Genomic DNA, 27,723 nt, shown 5'->3' with positions numbered 1-27,723 from the left:
CCGCAGGACAGGGTAAGTTGAGCCACTTAATTGTACTGAATTAAATATCACCACTAGCTTTTTAAAACCGTGTCTCTTTATTTGCCAAACACAGTTCAACAAAATCACAAATCGTTTTTTGTATTTTAATCAACTTTTAACACAGGCTTAACACTTATCAAACACTTTGAATTTTTTTGTACACTTTAAACATAGACCCTGTTGTTACCTCATATCCCAGTGATAATGACTTGCATTACACCTGGGAAGAAAACACATACATTTTGTCACGCCCTGACCATAGATTGGTTTGTATGTTTCTATGTTTTGTTTGGTAAGGGTGTGATGTGGGTGGGCATTCTATGTTGTATGTCTAGGTTGTCTATTTCTGTGTTTGGCCTGGTGTGGTTCCCAATCAGAGGCAGCTGTCTATCGTTGTCTCTGATTGGGAGCTATACTTAGGTAGCCTATTTTCCATTGTGTGTTGTGGGTGCTTGTTTTCTGTTTAGTGTATGTTCACCTGGCAGAACTGTTCGTTTATCGTTCTTGTTGTTTTGTTAGTATTCATTAAAAGTAATTATGAGTACTTACCACGCTTCACCTTGGTCTTCTCCTTCTCCTCGATACGACGATCGTTACACATTTGCTCAACTTGCCATTGGCTCAACTTACCCCCAAGGCAAACATTTTTACTATTAGCCCACACAGCTACGAGGATGTACTGCATGCTAGGTTTAGGACATCATATAGAAGCTTATAGAGACCCCAACTGATGTATAGAACAATCTTAAATTATCTACTTTGGTTTAAATACAAGCACCATGAAACCTCTAACACAAATTCCTTTGATTGAGTGAAAATAGTTTTTTGGAGTGAACTTGCTTACCACTTTTTCCATGTGGTTTCTTCCTTCACAGACTCCATTAAAAATTAGCATCTCTTCCTAAATATTTGGTTAATGATACATTTTGTGTATGGTTGCCTAGAAACAAAGGTGGCTAAACTTACCCCACTCTCCCCTACAGTGCTGAACTGCTGTTGAACATCATGCAGGGAACAAAGCAGTGTTTAACAGTGAGAGGGACTCTTTCAGGCCTCAGCTGACTAACCAGTCGTGAGAATGATGCAGGTCAGCCGTGTGATTGCTTGGTCAATGTGTCAATCACTCTTTGGCCCTTCCCAATGTTCCTGGTAGAGAGGGTTGAGTGGAGAGTAGTTCCAGGTCAAAGGGCGCTGTGCTGCTCACTGACCACAAGAAGTAGCCTTTCTAGGCCAATTCTGATTAGTCCCCTTCTCCCTGATATGTACACTCGTCTTGATTCCTTTCAATAGGATCCTGTCAACTGCGTGCAAGTATTGAAATGACCACAGACACATACTAAAACAACAGTCTTTAATGAGTCCTCTCTTCCTTTACAGAAACCATGACAGAGGATTGGTGATGTCTTACCAACGTCGCTCCATGGCACCGGACTGCCACAAAGCACAACGTCCACACAACGTCTCCAAACCACCCATAAACCAACCAACAGTCCCTGTACAGAAGTCCAGACAGACTTAGTCACACAACACTCTGTCTTTCATGACGAGATTATTGACAGAAACAAATGACAACAAAACTAAACACCCAAGAAAAAGACTTCATGTTTGATTCAACTACTAAAACTCCTGGATTCCCTCTTCCTCTGGCATCACCAGTAGCTACGGACGCAATTCTGACTCAACATGACAAAGATACAGTATCTCCTCATTGTAAATAGCATTTTGTAGAGTATTCCATGTAAAAATATGTAGGTTGGAGGTCTTTAACTGTAGACAGATACTGTAGAGGGGAGAAGCGATGACAGCGAGTCCCATTTAGCCCATGATGTGAATGTAAATAATATATAGTAGGGCATCGTATGAAACAAAACTACTGCGTCTGTGTATAGCCACGAAACCATAACTCTCTGTATATAAGCATTACATTATATCTCCTTATTTCTCCTACCCCCCTTCAATCCCCCTAAACTAGCACAATGATACTCACCACTCCCTATATCTCTGTAGACAGACATAGAATAGATATATACAGGAGGAGACTGGAGACACAGAGGGAAGATACACAGTGTGTGATGCAGGTGGCAACACACTGGAGTGAAAAACACAGGCCCACTTTGGCTGGAACTGGTGAACTCTCCCTGCCCTGCCATAAAGACGGTCAGAGGGGATGTGTTGCCACGCGGACCGTCTCTCTTCTCCTCTCCCTTTAGTGTTAAACTACCACAGTTCAACCTGTAGCTATTAGATAAGATGTATTTGTACATGTATTTTACTCCTTAGTGAAGTGACGGGTCCAGTTCAAAGGTTTGGCAGCTTTCTACAGTCCACTCAATGTACAAACTTGATTGGTTTTCATCTCCACTCCCTCCCCCTCCATTCCTGATTGGCTAGTCCTCCTCGCCTATCTAGTCCTGATGAGGCTGTTGATAATCAGTGGGAATGTCCATCAGACGGCCTGTATGCCCGAAGTCCTCTCTGAGACCAGGCGCTCGCTTAGCTCCCACAGGCTGGCTGCAGTGGCCTGGTCTTCGGCCTGGGGGGAGGGTAGGCAGCGGAAACAGTTGTTGAAGTACATGCCTCCAAAACCCTCCAGCTCCGGAGCTACTGCACAGTACACTGTGGTGGCTGCCCCCTGTTGCTGTGAACACACAGACAGAGAGAAAGAGTGAGAGAGAGATACACACACAGTCAACATGGAGGACCCTGAGAGGACCATCAGAGAGATACACAGAGACCCTCCCGTCCGCCAAGAGACAAAGGAGATCCTGCCACCCTAAAGATGCTGCCAAGACCTCCACCAGAATAACCCCCCCCCTCATCTTTCCTGCATGATCCCAGAGCATCTGTACAAGACAGAGGAGGAACTCCATACAAATGGAGAGAGACAGATAGAGATATCGAGAGGATAAACTCCAGAGACACCCCTCTCTGCCACAGCCCATAATGATGGGACAGTGTTACCATGGGGACCATGGCCCTGTATATATATTTATATACATATATTTATTTATATATTGTGTGTGAACAGGACTGCTAACTATCCAGAGTGCATGCTGATGTATATGTGGAAAATACAATGCTAACTGTCCACAAAACAGCACAGATCTCCGCAAAAAATAAAAAAATGTAGAACGTCACAATCTCCATGGGATGGTGACGACTGTTCATTCAGATTTAAAGCAAAACACACCAAAATATGTTGGACTTGCAATCTCTATAGCTGCAATATTTTGATGTTATTTTGTGGAGGTTTGCGCACCGCAAGGGCTGTTTTCTGGACAGAAGATGTGGCCCACGGTGTTCTAGACTGGGGAGGAGGGAGCAGCTCTTCTCATTGGAGTGGAGAGCCAGAGGGTTCTATAAATAGACTCTATAAGATAACATACAGTATAGATGTGATGATTACACATCTGTTTATGTTCACATCATCTCGGGATTCATGAGGGAAGTCAGACATTTGGCTTTTATTCCAGAGGTTTGCCAGGGTAAAGAGAGATATACACCCCGTAATATGTTGAGAATAGTGCTCTTGTAAACACACACACACACACACACACACACACACACACACACACACACACACACACACACACACACACACACACACACACACACACACACACACACACACACACGCACACACTATGCATGCATGCACACGCACACACTATGCCTGCTCAGCCCCTTACCCGTCTCTCTTCTCTCTCTTAAAAAGAGCAGACAACCCTCCCTACCCTATACTCTCTAATTAAGTGGGAAATTACTTCTGTATTTCTCAGTTTAACACCTCAAATCCAGTATTCCGTAGTCTGTAGTCATACTGTACTGAGACATGCCTCCCTAATTACCGTCACAGTCGGTAATTAGGAGCGGAGAGGGGGAACGAGAAGGAGAGAGAGAGCGACAGGAAGAGAGATTCCACAGCATTTGAAACAGACGTCAGAGAGAATTACAGCCAGAAGTCAGGCACTCAGAGGGATCTTTCATATAGCCCTGCTGCTGGCTAAAAGCTGCTGTGACGTTGTGAGAAGAGAAGAGACTGTTCCGGAGCTGACTTCTATAGACACATTAAATAGTTATCCCTGGCTCACTGCTATTTATCTACAAATGAGACTGGTGGAGAGCACTGATGAGAGACTGCAGAGCACAGTTTAGTGCAGTGCACTGGCACAGCAGCAAAAGTCTGTACACGCACGCACACACACACACACACACACACACACACACACACACACACACACACACACACACACACACACACACACACACACACACACACACACACACACACACACACACACACACACACACACACACACACACACACACACACACACACACACACACACACACACACTAATATGCACCCACTTCAAAGGCCCAGCCTCATTGAGACTCATTTTAGCATCCGCAGTCCAAGCTGGCAGAGCTTAACACAGGAATAGACACACATACTGAAATATGCCCAAACTGCTCCGGCGCGCACACACACTGACACTAATTAAAATCTAGAAAGACACACTCTCACACACACCTATTCACAGAATAAAGTGTATGCACACTTACACACTCTCATTGAGAAATACAGACACACTAAACAAACTTCCTACTCAGTGTTGGTAGTAGCAGATCGAGGCGGTTAGAAACAGCAGATGAAACAACTGCATCTCTCTGCTGTCTCTCTCCCTGCCAGCACACTGATAACTCTACACACCTCACAGGACTGGCATATCAAAGGCTTACAAATGTCACTCAGTGTCTAACAGACACGCAGACCCAGACCCAGACATGCACACTTCAAAAGCAGGGTGGCACATCATTTAGCTAACTCTCAGTTAAGGTATTTGCTTTAGAACCTACACACAAACTCATTGGAAGATGGAATATATTTGCCTGCTCAGTTCACTCTGCTTCCAGGGTCCTCGTTTTCACACTGTTTTAGGTAAAGGGTGGTCAAGCAATACATTGGAATGATTTACACCTGATCTGAAAATACTACACTGCACAACTGTGGACTCTGTGTGCTCTGAGGGAAACTGTACACACAGCAGAGAGAAAGTGAGGGAAGAAGAATTGAGGAGAGAGTGCGTGTGTATACACAGGGGTTATCTTCTTGGTGTTTAGCGCTGCCCTCTCACTACTTGACCTGGTGACCCCTGCAATAGATAAACCTGATGAGATTAGACATTAACAAGCTGAACCACCCACCACCAGTGTCTGTCTGTCTGTCTGTCTGTCCGTTCGTCCGTCCGTCCGTCCGTCCGTCTGTCCGTCCGTCTGTCTGTATCTATCACAGGAAGAGAGAGAGAGCAGGGGAATGGGCTTGGTCAAAGACATGCACACACAAACCTCACACAAACCTCACAAACACACGCACGCACACACACGCTCTCTGATTTAAACACTCTTATACATTCTCACAGACCCACCCACTCATTCACTCCAGACATGTACAGTAACCCAACAGATGTGTTGTATAATCATGTAAATTATAGATAATACCTTTACATTTTAGGCGTTGACCAACCAATATCTCTTTCTGTTTTTCTACTCTTGTCAATGTCAATTCTGGTTCTGAAATACATAGTTTTACAGAGAAATGGCTGTGTTTTCTTAGGGTTGTTATGTTCCTGTTAGACTGAACTGACCACCACACACTGGTGAGTGGAGAGGAGAGGGTTAATGGAGTATACACCAACTGTCCCCTAGACAGTACACAAATAACCAGAACTGAAAAGGGGGAAAAGGGAGAAGATTAAAATCACTTCTGCAATATGCTAGAAATGTAGCAGGGTCCTAGCCAACCAGAGCATCTCCAATACATTTACACACACAGAAACCCAACCTCTGCATAGGGAGAATCTATATGCTTTAAGAGATGAAAAAAGAGGCACTAAATCAGCAGCAGTAACCTGACCCTGTCTAGCCAAAACCCTCACTGCTCTGGAAACTGCTCACGGATCACATTTATGTCTTCCAATTTTCAAAATAATGAAAATATACGTTGTAAAGTATTGTGCAACATTTAACGGTTAAACAGCCACAATTTGGGCCTCCCGAGTGGCGCAGCGGTCTAAGGCACTGCATCACAATGCTAGAGGCATCAGTACAGATCCGGGTTCGATCCCGGGCTGTATCACAGCCGGGAGACCCATGAGGCGGCACACAATTGGCCCAGCGTTGTCCGAGTTAGGGGAGGGTTAGGCCGGCTGGGATGTCCTTGTCCCATCGTGCTCTAGAGATCGTGTCCCATCGTGCTCCCATCGTGCTCTGTGACGGCCGGGCACATGCACACTGACTTTGTTCGCCAGCTGTATGGTGTTTCCTCCGGCACATTGGTGCGGCTGGCTTCCGGGTTAAGCGAGCAGTGTGTCAAGAAGTAGTGCGGTTTGGCGGGGTCGTGTTTCGGGGGACGCATGGCTCTCAAGCTTTGCCTCTCCCGAGTCCGAACGGGAGTTGCAGCAACGGGACAAGACTGTAACTACCAATTGGATACCACAAAATTGTGGAGAAAAGGGGGTTACATATTTTTTCCTAAAACAGCCACAGTTCATTGTATTGAAAAGCAAGGTGGGAGAGAACAGAGATAGTGTTGTGTTGAAGTAGTGTTGAAGCAGTTTACTGTATCTCAGTTATTTTGCATTGTCTTCATAGTATAACATGTTACTGTGGTGATCTTTAACCATGTCCAATCACTCTGCTTGTGTACTACAACAATAATATAACAAGCATTGTGCTATTTGTTAGCATAGGGGTATTGTACCAGAGAAAAAAAACAGGTCGGAAAAAAGATGTTTTCTTTCTGCCTCATCAAGGTTGTGCTCTGTCATTCTGTCTCTGATAATATGCGTGACACTTTACCCAGATGTCTGTAGTTATGTAATTGACCTCTAACCCCTGACCCCTGACCTGTAAATACACCCAGTACTGTAGAGCAGTCTGTTTTTGTCCCACCCCGTCCTGTCCTGTCCTGTACATAAGAACATGTAAATACCAAACAGCTATGCATGCTGACACTCTAGCACTTCTTTCAGGTACTTTTATAATCCCAAACTTCTCATATGGCATGTGCTGAAAATCAACTATAAAAAAAGTAATAAAAAAAATGAAAAGAGAATAATAAAAAAGAACCAGACGATAATTTCCTGGACAACGTGTAAAGTCTTACAGTTTTCTGACTCCTGTGGGTGGTTCTCTTCTGTTCCTTTAACTGTCATTCTTACTGTGGTCGAACCGTTCTGGTCGAACCGTTCTGGTCGAACCGTTCTGGTCAAGGTTCTGTTCAGTTGTGTTGATGTGGGAAGGGTTGAAGCAAAGCAGAGAGGCAATCCAATCTGTACAGTGTTACCAATTAAAGCCTGGTTAAGTGGCTGCGTCCACAACTATCGCCGGAGAGCATACTCCTTTCCTCTGGTGAAGAGAGCAGACAGGGGAAAGGGATTGTGGTGTGGTCTTGTTCTTTTTTTATAGATCAAGAATTGGAACTGTGTATGCTACAGAACAAGCTGACATGATAAAAGGGTCACTGAAACTAGGACCAGTATATGAGATTTGCCTCAGCCCTAGGACCCAGCCTGTCTGAGATAACAGTCTAACTTGAAGATCTATCTATGCCATGAAGGAGAAGATAGGACTGGGTGCTTTTGTTGATCCTTGTGCAATGTTTATTTTCAACCCCATGGCGTTCACAATAGATGGAAGTGTGTGATTGTCAATCTGTGCTAAAGATATTTTACATTTAATAAATTATCATTGTAACAAAAACATCTGCTTGCTTGTCATCTCTCGCCCGTGTTTGCGTAATATATATATATATATATATATATATATATAGAGAGAGAGAGAGACAGAGAAAAAAAATTGTTCAGCACAACAACACCCCCTCAACCAGACCCAGAGAGCTGAAGGTGGAGAGAGACATGTCTGCACTCTGGACTGTGGTGAGACAACATTAACAGGAGAAAAAGCAGAGGCAGGAGAAGAACAAAGGACTAGAGGAGTGGAGGAGAGTGCTGGAGGAGAGGGTGAGGCAGATGACGTGTGACAGAGAACAACCCATTAGTGAGCTGGCCACTCCCGCAGAGAAGCCAGCAGAACAGCCCACCTCAGATCCTGACCAAAGTCTCGACACCAGAGCAGAACAGTTCACCCCAGACCCAAGCCCAGGGGATCCCATCCACTCTGAGCACCCCCTCTGTCAGCCATCCTGATAGCTCTCCTGACAACCCCCCCCCCCTCCCCCCACTGAGGACATACACAAGTCGTAGATTGTACTGCATATGGCCTCAAACGGGAAATATATATAAGAAAATTAACTTTTTCGCAAACACAGTGTGTCTAAACTCTGGTGTCCAAACACCCAGCGCACCCTAGACCTTCTGTCTGAGGACCAACTAGGGTCACCCAGCCACATAATAATACACACAGGCACAAACCACCTGAGAGCACAGCAGGAAAGTAAGGCCACAGCACTCAAGGGAGTGAAGTCAGGCGCACAAGTGGTTATCTCCACCCTGCTACCACGAAAAGACTTCCACCCTGCTACCACAAAAAGACTTCCACCCTGCTACCACAAAAAGACTTCCACCCTGCTACCACAAAAAGACTTCCACCCTGCTACCACAAAAAGACTTCCACCCTGCTACCACAAAAAGACTTCCACCCTGCTACCACGAAAAGACTTCCACCCTGCTACCACAAAAAAACTTCCACCCTGCTACCACAAAAAGACTTCCACCCTGCTACCACGAAAAGACTTCCACCCTGCTACCACAAAAAGACTTCCACCCTGCTACCACGAAAAGACTTCCACCCTGCTACCATGAACAGACTTCCACCCTGCTACCACGAAAAGACTTCCACCCTGCCACCATACAGTGGGTAAACAAAAGTATTTCCCGTGACTGTGCCTCAAAACCAAATGTTTACCTGGCCCACCACTCCACCCTGGACTTAAACAGCTTTTACGACCAGGTCCACCTATACAAGGCAGCAGTGCCCACCTTCACCAGGGCCCTAAAGGAGATTGCCCTCAACCGCAGCCCCAACACCTCACACAGGAGCAACAGATCAACTGACACCCCGCCCAGACCAGCAAGACTCTCCCAGACCTGCAGGACCCCCCCCTCCCACACACACATGGAGGCCCCCTCAGATCAGACCTATGCCCCTCCTGCCCACCCCATGCCCCCCACTCCCGCAAAGAGGGCCTCAACATGAAAGTCACACATACGCACGCCCAGGCCGTGAGCAGGCAAACAGGCTCAATCCCCACTCTTACACTAGCCCAAGCCAATGGCATGTACCAGATGCTCAGCAGGCTCTGCTCACACTTACTGGTCTGAGGCCAAACCACACGACTAACAACATTGGACACTTTATGGAACACAAAGCCTTCACTATCTCATCCTGGAATATCCAAGGCGTGAGGTGATCTGCCCTTGGCCTAAAGTGGACTTCACCAAAGAAATGAGAAGTACTGACATTGTCATCCTACAAGAAACATGGTATAGAGGAGATGGACCCACTGGTTGCCCTCTAGGTTACAGAGAGCTGGTAGTCCCATCTACCAAACTACCAGGTGTGAAACAGGGAAGGGACTCAGGGGGGTATGCTAATTTGGTATAGAGCAGACCTAACTCAATATTAAAAGAATCAAAGCAGGACAATTTTACATTTGGCTAGATATTCAAAAGGAAAGTATCTCAACAGAGACAAATGTCCTCCTGTGTGCTACCTATATCCCCCCACTAGAATCCTGATACTTTAATGAAGACAGCTTCTCCATCCTGTAGGGGGAAATCAATCATTCCCAGGCCCAGGGACATGTACTGGTCTGTGGCAACCTAAATGTCAGAACTGGACAAGAACCAGTCATTGTAAATAAGATTTTGTTCTTAACTGACTTGCCAAATTAAATAAAGGTTAAATAAAAATATAAACCTGACACACAGGGGGACAAACACTTACCTGAATGTGACAACATTCCCTCCTCCATATGCCCCCCTAGGCTCAACTATGACAACATAACCAACAAAAACAGGTCACAACTCCTGCAGCTCTGTCACACGCTGGGTATGTACATAGTCAATGGTATGCTTCGAGGAGACTCCTACAGTAAGTACACCTATAACTCATCTCTTGGCAGTAGTACTGTAGACTACTCTATCACTGACCTCAACCCAGAGTCTCTCAGAGCATTCACAGTCAGCCCACTGACACCCCTATCAGATGAAAGCAAAATCACAGTCTACTTGAATAGAGCAATACACAATCATGAGGCATCAGAGCAAAAGGAACTGAATAATATAAAAAAAATGCTATAGATGGAAGGAATGTAGTGTGGAAACCTACAAAAAAACAGTTAGGCAACAACAAATTCAATCCCTTTCGACAACTTCCTGGACAAAACATTTCACTGTAATAGCGAAGGTGTAAACTTTGCAGAAGAAAACCTAAACAGTATATTTGACCTCTCAGCTTCCCTATCAAATCTAAAAATTTCAAGCTGAAAACCTAAGAAAATTAACAACAATAACAAATGGTTTGATGAAGAATGCAAAGAAAGAAAGAAATTTAGAAACCTATCCCCCAAAACCCCGAGACCCATAAAACCTGAGCCTACGACTTATGAGCCTTATGAGCCTACGCACTATGGTGAATCACTAGAACAATACAGAAATACACTACGGAAAAAGAAGGAACAGCACGTCAGAAATCAGCTCCAATGTAAATTAAGAATCCATAGACCCTAACCACATCTGGGAAAATTGGAAAACACTAAACAAACAACAAGACAAAGTGTTATCTATCCGAAATGGAGATGTATGGGTAAACCACTTCTCCAGTCTTTTTGGCCCTATAAAAAAATAACATATAGCAAAAGCATACATGATCAAATACAAATCTTAAAATCAACTATTAAAGACTACCAGAACACACTGGATTCTCCAATTACATTGAAGCAACTAAAGAGGCCTTTGGTGTTGATGGTATCCTAAATGAAATGACAAAATATACAGACCACAAAATCCAATTTGCTATACTTTTTAACATCATCCTCAGCTCTGGCATCTTCCCCAATATTTTTAACCAAAGACTGATCACCCCAGTCCAAAAAAGTGGAGACAAATTTGACCCCAATAACTACAGTACCGTGGGATATGCGTCAAAAGCAACCTTGGGAAAAACCCCTGCATTATCATTAAACAGCAGACTTGTACATTTCCTCAATGAAAACAACGTGCTGAGCAAATGTCAAATTGGCTTTTTACCAAATCACTGTATGACAGACCACGTTTTCAACCTGCACACCCTAACTAACAAAGAAGCAAAACAAAACAAAGGCAAAGTCTTCTCGTGCTTTGCTGATTTCCAAAAAGCTTTTGACTCAATTTGGCATTAGGTTCTGCTGTACAAATTGATGGAAAGTGGTGATGGGGGTAAAACATATGACATGTCCCCAACCAAGGAGGGCCTACAGCAACACCTAGATCTTCGGCCCAGATTCTGTCAGACCTGGGCCCTTGACAGTGAATCTCAGTAAGACAAAAATAATGGTGTTCCACAAAAGGTCCAGTTGCAAGGACCACAAATACAAAGTCCCTCTGTTGCCCTAGAGCACACAAAAAATGATACATACCTCAGCCTAAACATCAGGGCCATAGGTAACTTCCACAAAGCTGTGAATGATCTGAGAGACAAGGCAATAAGGGCCTTCTATGCCATCAAAAGGAACATCAAATACTTGTATCAGTTATAGAATCCATTTCCCTTTATGGTTGTAAGGTCTGGGGTCCGCTCACCAACCAAGAATTCACAAAATGGAACAAACACCAAATTGAGACTGCATGCAGAATTCTTCAAAAATATCCTCTGTGTACAACGTAAAAGTGCATCAGTAGAGGTGCATCAAAGCTGGGACCGAGAGACTGAAAACAGCTTCCATCTCAAGGCCATCAGACTACTAAACAGCAATCACTAACTCAGAGAGGCTGCTGCCTACATTGAGACCCAATCACTGGCCACTTTAATAAATGGATCACTAGTCACTTTAAACAATGCCACTTTAAATAATGCCACTTTAATAATGTTTACATATCTTACATTACTTATATCACATGTATATCCTGTATTTTATACCATCTATTGCACCTTTCCTATGCCGCTCGGCCATCGCTCATCCATATACTTATATGTACATATTCTCATTCACCCCTTTAGATTTGTGTGTCTTAGGTAGTTGTTGGGGAATTGTTAGATTACTTGTTAGTTATTACTGCACTGTCGGGAACTAGAAGCACAAGCATTTCGCTACACTCGCATTAACATCTGTTAACCATGTGTATGTGACCAATACAATTCGATTTGGTTTGAAAACACCAAATAATGCATGCTGAGTAGAATTAGGCCGATACCCGCTAATGATCAAAATCCAGGAAAGAGCTGTTAAATTCTACAACCCACCAAAAGGAAGTGATTCTCAAACCTTCCTGTCACGACTCCGACCGAGGCAGGCTCTCCTTCCCGTTCGGGTGGCGCTCGGCGGTCGTCGTCACCGGCCTATTAGCTGCCACTGATCCTTTTCTCCCCCTCCTTATGTGTTTATACACCTGTTTTGTATTAGGTTTGTAATTAGTTGGGCTTATCAGTCAGCCGGCCCGCCCGTTTCTTTGTGCGGGATTGTTAGTTGATAAGAGTGGTGTTTGGTTTCGATCTACGTTGTATCTGGACTGTTTTCGTTCCCACCTGTGTCTGGGGTTGTTTTAGGAGAACATCCAGTGTATAGAAGGGTGGCCTAGTTTCTCAGTGTTCATTAAAGAACATTTGTTATTGCACCTGCTGTTTCCTGCACTTGACTTCGCACTCCGACACCCAGTCCTTACACTTCCATAACAAAGCCATCACCTACAGAGATATGAACCTGGAGAAGAGTCCCCTAAGCAAGCTGGTCCTAAACTCTGTTCACAAACACAAACAGACCACACAGAACCCTAGGACAGCAACACAACCAAATCACGAGAAAACAAAAAGATAATTACTTGACACATTGGAAAGAATCAACAAAAGAACAGAGCAAACTAGAATGCTATTTGGCCCTAAACACAGAATACCTGACCGCTGTGACTGACCCAAACTTAAGTAAAGCTTTGACTATGTACAGACTCAGTGAGCATAGCCTTGCTATTGAGAAAGGTCACAGTAGGCATACCTGGCTCTCAAGAGAAGACAGGCTATGTGCACATTGCCCACAAAATGAGGTGGAAACTGAGCTGCACATCCTAACCTCCTGCAAAATGTATGAACATATTAGAGACACATATTTCCCTCAGATTACACAGACCCACAAAGAATTTGAAAACAAACCCAATTTTGATAAACTGGGTGAAATACCACAGTGTGCCATCACAGCAGCAACATTTTGTGACCTGTTGCCACAAGAAAAAGGCAACCAGTGAAGAATAAACACCATTGTAAATACAACCATATTTATGTTTATTTATTTCCCTTTTGTACTTAATTATTTAATTATTTGCACATAATGACATTTTAAATGTATTTTTTCTTTTGGAACTTTTGTGAGTAATTTTCACAGTTAATTTTTGTTTTTTTAATTTATCCTTACTTTTCAATACAGTTTGCGCCAAGCGAAGCTACGTCAAAAAACATGGCGTCCTAAGCCACTAAAATGTTTCGACAGAAACACGATTTATCATAATAAAAATGTCCTACCTTGAGCTGTTCTTCCATCAGTATCTTGGGCAAAGGATCCTTTCTTGGGAGTAATCGTTTTTTGGTGGAAAGCTGTCCTCTTGCCATGTGGAAATGCCAACTGCGTTCGGGATGAACTGAAAGCGTGCCCAGCTATTCACAGCGTTAAAGAAATAAATGTCCCAAAATCGCACTAAACGGATATAAATTGCTATAAAACGCTTTAAATTAACTACCTTATGATGTTTTTAACTCCTATAACGAGTGAAAAGATGACCGGAGAAATATAACAGGCTAAACTAACGCTTGGAACAGGAGAGGGTCGGTGTCCTCCACGCGCGTGACGCACCAAGAAAAGACTTGCTAGCTACAGGGTTTTTTGATTTATAGGGCCTGTGAACGCGCAATCGACCCCATTGGAATCGTCATCACGTAAAGGCATCCAGGGGAAGACGTAAGAAGTGTCCGTACAGTCATAGCAATAACAGTGCCCTTTTAACTGACTTCAGAACAGTGGCCAACATTTCTGAAATCTGAATCCATGTCAGGGAAATTGCTGTAGAATGGGCTCTGTTCCACTTAGAGACAAAATTTCAACTCCTATAGAAACTATAGACTGTTTTCTATCCAATAATAATAATAATATGCATATTGTACGATCAAGGATTTTGTGGGAAGCCGTTTCAAAAATTACCCAATTAGCATAAATAGTCTCAACAGCGCCCCCATCCTCAACAGGTTAATTTAACTTTTATTTATTTTCTATTTCACTTGCTTTGGCAATATAATTGGCAATGTTTCCCATGTGTCACGATCGTGTGGAGGATTGACGGACCAAAACGCAGCTTTAGGAAAATAAGCCATCTCCTTTTTATTGAAGAAGGCAAACGAAACAAACACACTTACGAACTAAACAAAACAAGAAAACGATCGTGAAGCTAAATAACGATGTGCACACACAGGCTACAAACGTATCACATAGACAGACTAGTACGACGAACTGACATAATAGACGCAGAACGAACGAACAAGTACTTACTAGAAAAACGCACGAACAAACCGAAACAATCCCGTATGGTGTAACATCGACACAGACACAGGAGACAATCACCCACAAACAAACAGTGAGAACACCCTACCTAAATATGACTCTTAATTAGAGGAGAACGCAAAACACCTGCCTCTAATTAAGAGCCATACCAGGCAACCAAAAACAACATAGAAACAGATAACATAGACTGCCCACCCAAAACACATGCCCTGACCTAAACACATACAAAAACAACATAAAACAGGTCAGGACCGTTACAGAACCCCCCCCTCAAGGTGCGAACGCCGGGCGCACCAGCACAAAGTCCAGGGGAGGGTCTGGGTGGGCAGTTGACCACGGTGGTGGCTCCGGCTCTGGACGCTGTCCCCACACCACCATAGTCACTCCCCGTTTCTGTCTTCCCCTCCCAATGACCACCCTAAAACTCACATCCCCTAAATAAACGGCCAGCACCAGGAGAAGGGGCAGCACCGGGACAAGGGGCAGCACCGGGACAAGGGGCAGCACCGGGACAAGGGGCAGCACCGGGACAAGGGGCAGCACCGGGACAAGGGGCAACACCGGGACAAGGGGCAGCACCAGGATAAGGGGCAGCACCAGGATAAAGACCAGCACCGGGATAAGGGGCAGCACCGGGACAAGGGGCAGCACCGGGATAAGGGGCAGCACCGGGACAAGGGGCAACACCGGGACAAGGGGCAACACCGGGACAAGGGGCAGGTCCCGGCTGATATACTCTGGCAGATCCTGGCTGAGGGACTCTGGCAGGTCTATGCAGGCTGACGGCTCTCGACGCTCATGGCAGGCTGACGGCTCTCGACGCTCATGGCAGGCTGACGGCTCTCGACGCTCATGGCGGGCTGACGGCTCTCGACGCTCATGGCGGGCTGACGGCTCTCGACGCTCATGGCGGGCTGACGGCTCTCGACGCTCATGGCGGGCTGACGGCTCTCGACGCTCATGGCGGGCTGACGGCTCTCGACGCTCATGGCGGGCTGACGGCTCTCGACGCTCATGGCGGGCTGACGGCTCTCGACGCTCATGGCGGGCTGACGGCTCTCGACGCTCATGGCGGGCTGACGGCTCTCGACGCTCATGGCTCTCTAACGGCTCTGGCTGCTCATGGCTCGCTGGCGGCTCTGGCAGATCCTGTCTGGTTGGCGGCTCTGGCAGATCCTGTCTGGTTGGCGGCTCTGGCAGATCCTGTCTGGTTGGCGGCTCTGGCGGATCCTGTCTGGCGGGCGGCTCTAGCGGCTCCTGTCTGGCGGACGGCTCTAGCGGCTCCTGTCTGGCGGACGGCTCTGTAGGCTCATGGCAGACGGGCGGCTTTGCAGGCTCATGGCAGACGGGCGGCTTTGCAGGCTCATGGCAGACGGATGGCTCAGACGGCGCTGGGGAGACGGATGGCTCAGATGGCGCTGGGGAGACGGATGACTCAGATGGCGCTGGGGAGACGGATGGCTCTGGCCGGATACGGCGCACTGTAGACCTGGTGCGTGGTGCCGGAACTGGAGGCACCGGGCTAAGGATAAGCACCTTCCTACTAGTGCGGGGAGCAGGGACAGGGCACACTGTATTCTCAAAGCCCACTCTATACCTGATGCGAGGTACCGGCACTGGTGACACCGGGCTGAGGACAAGCACATCAGGATTAGTAGGGGGAGAAGATACAGTGTGTTCAGGGCTCTGGAGACGCACAGGAGGCTTTGTGCGTGGTGCCGGAACTGGAGGCACCGAACTGGATACAGGCACTACAGAGAGAGTGCGTGGAGGAGGAACTGGGCTCAGGAGACGCACTGGTAGCCTAGTGCGTAGTGTAGGCACTGTAGGTACTAGGCTGGGGCGGGGAGGTGGCGCCGGAAATGCCGGACCGTGGAGGCGTACTGGCACTCTTGAGCATTGAGCCTGCCCAACCTTACCTGGTTGAATGCTCCCGGTCGCCCGACCAGTGCGGGGAGGTGGAATAACCCGCACCGGCCTATGTAGGCGAACCGGGGAAACCATGCGTAAGGCCGGTGCCATGTATGCCGGCCCGAGGAGACGCACTGGAGACCAGACGCGTTGAGCCGGCCTCATGACACCTGGCTCAATACCCAATCTAGCCCTACCAGTGCGGGGAGGTGGAATAACCCGCACTGGGCTATGCACTCGTACAGGAGACACCGTGCGCTCTACTGCGTAACACGGCGCCTGCCCGTACTCCCGCTCTCCACGGTAAGCCTGGGAAGTGGGCGCAGGTCTCCTACCTGCCCTTGGCCCACTACCTCTTAGCCCCCCCCCCCCCAAGAAATTTTTGGGTGTTACTTACGGGCTTTTTGGGCTTCCGTGCCAGACGCGTTCCCTCATAGCTCCGGTTCCTCTCTCCGGTAGCCTCTGCTCTCCTCAGTGCCTCCAGCTGTTCCCATGGGAGGCGATCCCTACCAGCCAGGATCTCCTCCCATGTGTAGCAACCCTTTCCGTCCAATATATCGTCCCATGTCCATTGCTCCTTCTTTTCCTGTCCCTTACTCCATTTACTCCGCTGCTTGGCTCTGGAATGGTTGGTGATTCTGTAACAGCGTTCCTCTCTCTCTTCATAAGAAGAGGCGGTGTAGTGATCGAGCCAAGGCGCAGCGGGTTGTGAAAACATGATGAGTTTTATTTATAAGACAAAACGAAACAAACTATACTTGAATAAACTAACAAAATAACAAAACGAAAATAGCTAAATAACGATGTGCACACACAGGCTACAAACGTATCACATAGACAGACTAGTACGACGAACTGACATAATACACGCAGAACGAACAAACAAGTACTTACTAGAAAAACGCACGAACAAACCGAAACAATCCCGTATGGTGTAACATCGACACAGACACAGGAGACAATCACCCACAAACAAACAGTGAGAACACCCTACCTAAATATGACTCTTAATTAGAGGAGAACGCAAAACACCTGCCTCTAATTAAGAGCCATACCAGGCAACCAAAAACAACATAGAAACAGATAACATAGACTGCCCACCCAAAACACATGCCCTGACCTAAACACATACAAAAACAACATAAAACAGGTCAGGACCGTTACACCATGCCAATAAAGCCATGGAGGCTCCTCAGAGGAGGAAGGGGAGGACATCCTCCTAAGTGAATTTCAGAAACATAAAAAGTTATAATTTTTATATAAAACTATACTAAATATATTCATGTCACTAAGTAATTGATTAAAGAACACTGTTTTGCAATGAAAGTCTACAGTAGCCTCAACAGCACCATGGTGTAGCCGGAGGACAGCTAGTTTACGTCCTCCTCTGGGTACATTAACTTCAATACAAAACATGGTTCTCACCCACTTCCATAGACTTACACAGTAAATATGAAACTTCCGGAGGACGTCCTCCAACCTATCAGAGCTCTTGCAGAATGAACTGACATGTTGTCCACCAAATCAAAGTATCAGAGAATGAATCTAGTACTGAAAACATAAACTACAGCTAGCTAGCACTACAGTGCATAAAATGTGGTGAGTAGAGGCATGAGAGAGAGAGCTATATTTTGTTTTATTTTTTTCACTTTCAATTTCACTTAGCTAGCGAATGCAGCTAGCCTACTAAAACACCCTGCACAAACAGAGAGGGATGCTATGTTAGCTAGCTGGCTATGGCTATCCAACATTGGAACTCTTCCAAGTCAAGGTAAGCTTTTGGTTTTATAAATGTATTGCCACCAGGACTAGCCATTGTAACTGCTAAACTGATTGCTGACTGTACTGCATGATTGTAGCGGGTTTATTAACGCATTAGTTCTAGTAGCTATGTTGACGGTGACGTTAGCTAATATGGTGACAACGATGTAGGCTGTGTGTAGCGGTTATGATATGGTTTGGCCTGGAAAGGTTATTTCACCTGGTCACAGACAGCTGATTTCTTGTGCACTGAAGTCTACAAGCAAAGGCAAAAGGTGAGAGGAAGAGAGCGAGTAGATGCGAGAATGAATTATACAACGAGCAAAGTGATCCTACTGTTTGTATGTGGCTGCTATGAAAGTGAACAGTGTTGGCGTGTGATAAGGGGTGAATTCATTCTGACGATTCGGTTGAAAAAAGTTTCTTATGTGTAAGCAAATGAGGAACAACATACCTGAATTTGTCCAATAGAAACTTGCTTGCAACTTTTGCACTAATGACTACACAGGAGATCAGCTAGATGCAGGCAAGAGGGTGCAAGGCGGTCTTGAATGTGTAACTGTCTTTCACCTTCATTACTCTAATTCTTCTCTCGACCTGTGCAACTACATTGTAAAACTTTCATTCATAGGCTAGGTTGTAGCAACCTCATGTTGGGTATAGAAAAAATGTGAATATCATATAGTATCCTAAACCTATCGATGTTACATTTAGCTGGGTGAATAGAATATGAATGACAGTCATCCAATGTGCTGTAATAGAAATAAGGCCATGCTCCTTATCGTCCTCCCTCATCTTAAATGACACTGACCGCCACTGGTCTGTGTGTTTGAAGCGGCATTAGCCTCTGCGAGCCGACAGCCCATCTGAGCGTGCCCGTCCAGCTGTGAAGGGAATCCTGGGTAACGCGGTCCAGTCAGATAAACAGCCTGGCCCTCCATTCAGCCTTACCAACCAACCGCGAGGGGAGGGATTAACACCACAAACAGACCTCTAAAAACACCCCAACGGTCCCCCTCAAGACCCCACAGTCACCCCATAACCTCAGCACACTAACGCATAAGCGCAGCCATCCCCACCACTGGAAACAAATGGCCTGTCCAGCGTAATGCTGTTCTTGCCATTCTAATGGGGGAGCCCTCTAAGGCGCTGGCCTCTGCTCCTCAGTATGTTTTACACTCTATTAAAGAGCCGTCATTAGCCCCTAGGCCTGCTGGGTATTACAGAGCCCTGGGCGGCCTAGTCCCCTGAGGCCCATTAGGGACAGGATGGAGAGACCACACACCTAACACTGGCTCCCCCTGTCTCCACATCTCTCCATCTGAAGAACATTAGAGAATGGAGAGACTGTATACCTCCAGCCCCTGCTACAGCCTCCTCCTACGTCTACCCTCTCTGTTTGCCACACTCCGCCATATTTTCCTCACGTCCAACTCCTGCAGTGTGTGTGTGGGGGGTGTGGGAACATATGCTTAGCTGGTGAACAAAAGGAGGTAAGAATGAGCGAGGAGAGAAAAGAGTAGGGAAGAAGGGGATGAGACAAGGGGGCAACAAAATGAGAAAGGAAGAGAGGGGAAAAGAAAGGAGGGTGTTGGGAAACGATGAGTGTGAGAAGGACTGAGTGTGAAAAACTCATTTTTATCTTGGGAGAGGACTTGTGAGGTGATGGGCTTCAGCTAGTTATTGTCTCCTAATAAAAGCAACATATGCCAATACAATAAAAGGCCTTATTGGACAGCTCTTCATTAAAGAGGGGCAGTAAAGAGAGAGGAGCTCTGGCACAGGGAGGAGATTAAAAGGCCTGGTCTGAATGGGAAAATAGGAGTTTCTCCATAGAATGGCACTATGGGGGCATGTAGGACTATAAAACAGCTGAATTAAACATGAAAAGGACTGGACGCTTTATTGGGCATGATCTCTAACTCTCTCTCACTTTCTCTTCTAACCTCTCTCTCTTTCTCCCTGTCACTCCCTCTCTTTCCCACGTCTACGTCCCTTATAAGATCCTCTTTAACTTTTACAGATGCACCATTGAGAGCATTCTGTCGGGCTGCATCACCGCCTGGTATGGTGCATCACCGGGGGCACGCTGCCTGCCCTCCAGGACATCTACAGCACACAGTGTCAAAGGAAGTGAAAACAGATCTTTAAGAACCTCAGTCACCCGAGCAATAGACTGATCACTCGGCTATCGTCCGACAGACGGAGACAGCACTGGTGCATCAGAGCAAAGACCGAGAGACAAAATAACAGCTTCTTTTACCATCAGACTGTTGAACAGCTTCTATTACCATCAGACTGTTGAACAGCTTCTATTAACATCAGACTGTTGAACAGTTTATATTACCATCAGACTGTTGAACAGCTTCTATTACCAGACCATCAGACTGTTGAACAGCTTCTATTACCATCAGACTGTTGAACAGCGTCTATTACCAGACCATCAGACTGTTGAACAGCTTCTATTACCAGACCATCAGACTGTTGAACAGCTTCTATTACCATCAGACTGTTGAACAGCTTCTATTACCAAACCATCAGACTGCTGAACAGCTTCTATTACCAGACCATCAGACTGTTGAACAGCTTCTATTACCAGACCATCAGACTGTTGAACAGCTTCTATTACCAGACCATCAGATTGTTGAACAGCTTCTGTCACCAGACCATCAGACTGTTGAACAGCTTCTGTCACCAGACCATCAGATTGTTGAACAGCTTCTATTACCAGACCATCAGATTGTTGAACAGCTTCTGTCACCAGACCATCAGACCGTTGAACAGCTTCTATTACCAGACTATCAGACTATTGAACAGCTTCTATTACCAGACCATCAGACTGTTGAATAGCTTCTATTACCAGACCATCAGACTGTTGAACAGCTTCTATTACCAGACCATCAGACTGTTGAATAGCTTCTATTACCAGACCATCAGACTGTTGAATAGCTTATATTACCAGACCATCAGACTGTTGAACAGCTTCTATTACCAGACCATCAGACTGCTGAACAGCTTCTATTACCATCAGACTGTTGAACAGCTTCTATTACCATCAGACTGTTGAACAGCTTCTATTACCAGACCATCATACTGCTGAACAGCTTCTATTACCATCAGACTGTTGAACAGCTTCTATCACCATCAGACTGCTGAACAGCTTCTATCACCATCAGACTGTTGAACAGCTTCTTTTACCAGACCATCAGACTGTTGGACATCTTCCATTACCATCAGACTGTTGAACAGCTTCTATTACCAGACCATCAGACTGTTGAACAGCTTCTATTACCATCAGACTGTTGAACAGCTTCTATTACCATCAGACTGTTGAACAGCTTCTATTACCATCAGAATGTTGAACAGCTTCTATTACCATCAGACTGTTGAACAGCTTCTATTACCATCAGACTGTTGAACAGCTTCTATTACCATCAGACTGTTGAACAGCTTCTATTACCATCAGACTGTTGAACAGCTTCTATTACCAGACCATCAGACTGTTGAACAGCTTCTATTACCATCAGACTGTTGAACAGCTTCTATTACCATCAGACTGTTGAACAGCTTCTATTACCATCAGACTGTTGAACAGCTTCTATTACCATCAGACTGTTGAACAGCTTTTATCACCAGACCATCAGACTGTTGAACAGCTTCTGTTACCATCAGACTGTTGAACAGCTTCTATTACCATCAGACTGTTGAACAGCTTCTATTACCATCAGACTGGTGAACAGCTTCTATTACCAGACCATCAGACTGTTGAACAGCTTCTATTACCAGACCATCAGACTGTTGAACAGATTCTATTACCAGACCATCAGACTGTTGAACAGCTTCTATTACCATCAGACTGTTGAACACCTTCTATCACCAGACCATCAGACTGTTGAACAGCTTCTATTACCATCAGACTGTTGAACAGCTTCTATTACCAGACCATCAGACTGTTGAACTGCTTCTATTACCATCAGACTGTTGAACATCTTCTATTACCAGACCATCAGACTGTTGAACAGCTTCTATTACCAGACCATCAGATTGTTGAACAGCTTCTGTCACCAGACCATCAGACCGTTGAACAGCTTCTATTACCAGACCATCAGACTGTTGAACAGCTTCTATTACCAGACCATCAGACTGTTAAACAGCTTCTATTACAAGACCATCAGACTGTTGAACAGCTTCTTTTACCAGACCATCAGATTGTTGAACAGCTTCTGTCACCAGACCATCATACTGTTGAACAGCTTCTATTACCATCAGACTGTTGAACAGCTTCTATTAACATCAGACTGTTGAACAGTTTATATTACCATCAGACTGTTGAACAGCTTCTATTACCAGACCATCAGACTGTTGAACAGCTTCTATTACCATCAGACTGTTGAACAGCGTCTATTACCAGACCATCAGACTGTTGAACAGCTTCTATTACCAGACCATCAGACTGTTGAACAGCTTCTATTACCATCAGACTGTTGAACAGCTTCTATTACCAAACCATCAGACTGCTGAACAGCTTCTATTACCAGACCATCAGACTGTTGAACAGCTTCTATTACCAGACCATCAGACTGTTGAACAGCTTCTATTACCAGACCATCAGATTGTTGAACAGCTTCTGTCACCAGACCATCAGACTGTTGAACAGCTTCTGTCACCAGACCATCAGATTGTTGAACAGCTTCTATTACCAGACCATCAGATTGTTGAACAGCTTCTGTCACCAGACCATCAGACCGTTGAACAGCTTCTATTACCAGACTATCAGACTATTGAACAGCTTCTATTACCAGACCATCAGACTGTTGAATAGCTTCTATTACCAGACCATCAGACTGTTGAACAGCTTCTATTACCAGACCATCAGACTGTTGAATAGCTTCTATTACCAGACCATCAGACTGTTGAATAGCTTATATTACCAGACCATCAGACTGTTGAACAGCTTCTATTACCAGACCATCAGACTGCTGAACAGCTTCTATTACCATCAGACTGTTGAACAGCTTCTATTACCATCAGACTGTTGAACAGCTTCTATTACCAGACCATCATACTGCTGAACAGCTTCTATTACCATCAGACTGTTGAACAGCTTCTATTACCATCAGACTGTTGAACAGCTTCTATTACCAGACCATCATACTGCTGAACAGCTTCTATTACCATCAGACTGTTGAACAGCTTCTATTACCATCAGACTGTTGAAAAGCTTCTATTACCATCAGACTGTTAAACAGCTTCTATTACCATCAGACTGTTGAACAGCTTCTATTACCATCAGACTGCTGAACAGCTTCTATCACCATCAGACTGTTGAACATCTTCTATTACCGTCAGACTGTTGAACAGCTTCTATTACCAGACCATCAGACTGTTCAATAGCTTCTATTACCATCAGACTGTTGAACAGCTTCTAGCACCAGACCATCAGACTGTTGAACAGCTTCTATTACCAGACTATCAGACTGTTGAACAGCTTCTATCACCATCAGACTGTTGAACAGCTTCTTTTACCAGACCATCAGACTGTTCAATAGCTTCTATTACCATCAGACTGTTGAACAGCTTCTATTACCAGACCATCAGACTGTTGAACAGCTTCTTTTACCATCAGACTGTTGAACAGCTTCTATCACCATCAGACTGTTGAACAGCTTCTTTTACCAGACCATCAGACTGTTGGACATCTTCTATTACCAGACCATTAGACTGTTGAACAGCTTCTATTACCAGACCATCAGACTGTTGAACAGCTTCTATTACCAGACCATCAGATTGTTGAACAGCTTCTGTCACCAGACCATCAGACTGTTGAACAGCTTCTGTCACCAGACCATCAGATTGTTGAACAGCTTCTATTACCAGACCATCAGATTGTTGAACAGCTTCTGTCACCAGACCATCAGACCGTTGAACAGCTTCTATTACCAGACTATCAGACTATTGAACAGCTTCTATTACCAGACCATCAGACTGTTGAATAGCTTCTATTACCAGACCATCAGACTGTTGAACAGCTTCTATTACCAGACCATCAGACTGTTGAATAGCTTCTATTACCAGACCATCAGACTGTTGAATAGCTTATATTACCAGACCATCAGACTGTTGAACAGCTTCTATTACCAGACCATCAGACTGCTGAACAGCTTCTATTACCATCAGACTGTTGAACAGCTTCTATTACCATCAGACTGTTGAACAGCTTCTATTACCAGACCATCATACTGCTGAACAGCTTCTATTACCATCAGACTGTTGAACAGCTTCTATTACCATCAGACTGTTGAACAGCTTCTATTACCAGACCATCATACTGCTGAACAGCTTCTATTACCATCAGACTGTTGAACAGCTTCTATTACCATCAGACTGTTGAAAAGCTTCTATTACCATCAGACTGTTAAACAGCTTCTTTTACCAGACCATCAGACTGTTCAATAGCTTCTATTACCATCAGACTGTTGAACAGCTTCTATTACCAGACCATCAGACTGTTGAACAGCTTCTTTTACCATCAGACTGTTGAACAGCTTCTATCACCATCAGACTGTTGAACAGCTTCTTTTACCAGACCATCAGACTGTTGGACATCTTCTATTACCAGACCATTAGACTGTTGAACAGCTTCTTTTACCAGACCATCAGACTGTTGAACAGCTTCTATCACCATCAGACTGTTGAACAGCTTCTTTTACCAGACCATCAGACTGTTGGACATCTTCTATTACCATCAGACTGTTGAACAGCTTCTATTACCATCAGACTGTTGAACAGCTTCTATTACCATCAGACTGTTGAACAGCTTCTATCACCATCAGACTGCTGAACAGCTTCTATCACCATCAGACTGTTGAACAGCTTCTTTTATCAGACCATCAGACTGTTGGACATCTTCTATTACCATCAGACTGTTGAACAGCTTCTATTACCAGACCATCAGACTGTTGAACAGCTTCTATTACCATCAGACTGTTGAACAGCTTCTATTACCATCAGACTGTTGAACAGCTTCTATTACCATCAGACTGTTGAACAGCTTCTATTACCATCAGACTGTTGAACAGCTTCTATTACCATCAGACTGTTGAACAGCTTCTATTACCATCAGACTGTTGAACAGCTTCTATTACCATCAGACTGTTGAACAGCTTCTATTACCATCAGACTGTTGAACAGCTTCTATTACCAGACCATCAGACTGTTGAACAGCTTCTATTACCATCAGACTGTTGAACAGCTTCTATTACCATCAGACTGTTGAACAGCTTCTATTACCATCAGACTGTTGAACAGCTTCTATTACCATCAGACTGTTGAACAGCTTCTATCACCAGACCATCAGACTGTAGAACAGCTTCTATTACCATCAGACTGTTGAACAGCTTCTATTACCCTCAGACTGTTGAACAGCTTCTATTACCAGACCATCATACTGCTGAACAGCTCCTATTACCATCAGACTGTTGAACAGCTTCTATTACCATCAGACTGTTGAACAGCTTCTATTACCATCAGACTGTTGAACAGCTTCTATTACCAGACCATCATACTGCTGAACAGCTTCTATTACCATCAGACTGTTGAACAGCTTCTATTACCAGACCATCATACTGCTGAACAGCTTCTATTACCATCAGACTGTTGAAAAGCTTCTATTACCATCAGACTGTTAAACAGCTTCTATTACCATCAGACTGTTGAACAGCTTCTATTACCATCAGACTGCTGAACAGCTTCTATCACCATCAGACTGTTGAACATCTTCTATTACCGTCAGACTGTTGAACAGCTTCTATTACCAGACCATCAGACTGTTCAATAGCTTCTATTACCATCAGACTGTTGAACAGCTTCTATTACCAGACCATCAGACTGTTGAACAGCTTCTATTACCAGACTATCAGACTGTTGAACAGCTTCTATCACCATCAGACTGTTGAACAGCTTCTTTTACCAGACCATCAGACTGTTCAATAGCTTCTATTACCATAAGACTGTTGAACAGCTTCTATCACCATCAGACTGTTGAACAGCTTCTATTACCAGACCATCAGACTGTTGAACAGCTTCTATTACCATCAGACTGTTGAAAAGCTTCTTTTACCATAAGACTGTTGAACAGCTTCTATCACCATCAGACTGTTGAACAGCTTCTTTTACCTGACCATCAGACTGTTGGAAATCTTCTATTACCAGACCATTAGACTGTTGAACAGCTTCTTTTACCAGACCATCAGACTGTTGAACAGCTTCTATCACCATCAGACTGTTGAACAGCTTCTTTTACCAGACCATCAGACTGTTGGACATCTTCTATTACCATCAGACTGTTGAACAGCTTCTATTACCATCAGACTGTTGAACAGCTTCTATTACCATCAGACTGTTGAACAGCTTCTATCACCATCAGACTGCTGAACAGCTTCTATCACCATCAGACTGTTGAACAGCTTCTTTTACCAGACCATCAGACTGTTGGACATCTTCCATTACCATCAGACTGTTGAACAGCTTCTATTACCAGACCATCAGACTGTTGAACAGCTTCTATTACCATCAGACTGTTGAACAGCTTCTATTACCATCAGACTGTTGAACAGCTTCTATTACCATCAGAATGTTGAACAGCTTCTATTACCATCAGACTGTTGAACAGCTTCTATTACCATCAGACTGTTGAACAGCTTCTATTACCATCAGACTGTTGAACAGCTTCTATTACCATCAGACTGTTGAACAGCTTCTATTACCAGACCATCAGACTGTTGAACAGCTTCTATTACCATCAGACTGTTGAACAGCTTCTATTACCATCAGACTGTTGAACAGCTTCTATTACCATCAGACTGTTGAACAGCTTCTATTACCATCAGACTGTTGAACAGCTTTTATCACCAGACCATCAGACTGTTGAACAGCTTCTGTTACCATCAGACTGTTGAACAGCTTCTATTACCATCAGACTGTTGAACAGCTTCTATTACCATCAGACTGGTGAACAGCTTCTATTACCAGACCATCAGACTGTTGAACAGCTTCTATTACCAGACCATCAGACTGTTGAACAGATTCTATTACCAGACCATCAGACTGTTGAACAGCTTCTATTACCATCAGACTGTTGAACACCTTCTATCACCAGACCATCAGACTGTTGAACAGCTTCTATTACCATCAGACTGTTGAACAGCTTCTATTACCAGACCATCAGACTGTTGAACTGCTTCTATTACCATCAGACTGTTGAACATCTT

At 44.7% G+C, this 27,723-nt stretch overlaps 1 protein-coding gene and 1 pseudogene across 1 annotated transcript in view; one reads left to right on the top strand and one right to left on the bottom strand.

The window, feature by feature from the left end:
* LOC129866957 (transcription factor Maf-like) overlaps window positions 1–7,785 on the top strand; it is a 62,147-nt gene extending 54,362 nt beyond the window's left edge. Inside the window, exon 3 of the mRNA XM_055940016.1 lies at window positions 1,399–7,785. The gene's annotated coding sequence lies outside the window, so the exon portion shown is untranslated. The remainder of the gene's footprint in view (window positions 1–1,398) is intronic.
* The window catches only part of LOC129866960 (WW domain-containing oxidoreductase-like), a 320,558-nt pseudogene continuing 295,302 nt past the window's right edge, over window positions 2,468–27,723 (bottom strand).

Source organism: Salvelinus fontinalis, chromosome 12 (assembly GCF_029448725.1).
Source record: "Salvelinus fontinalis isolate EN_2023a chromosome 12, ASM2944872v1, whole genome shotgun sequence".
Classification (NCBI taxonomy): domain Eukaryota; kingdom Metazoa; phylum Chordata; class Actinopteri; order Salmoniformes; family Salmonidae; genus Salvelinus; species Salvelinus fontinalis.
Note: the sequence above shows the minus strand (reverse complement) of the source record. Positions and strands in the feature narration are given on the sequence as shown.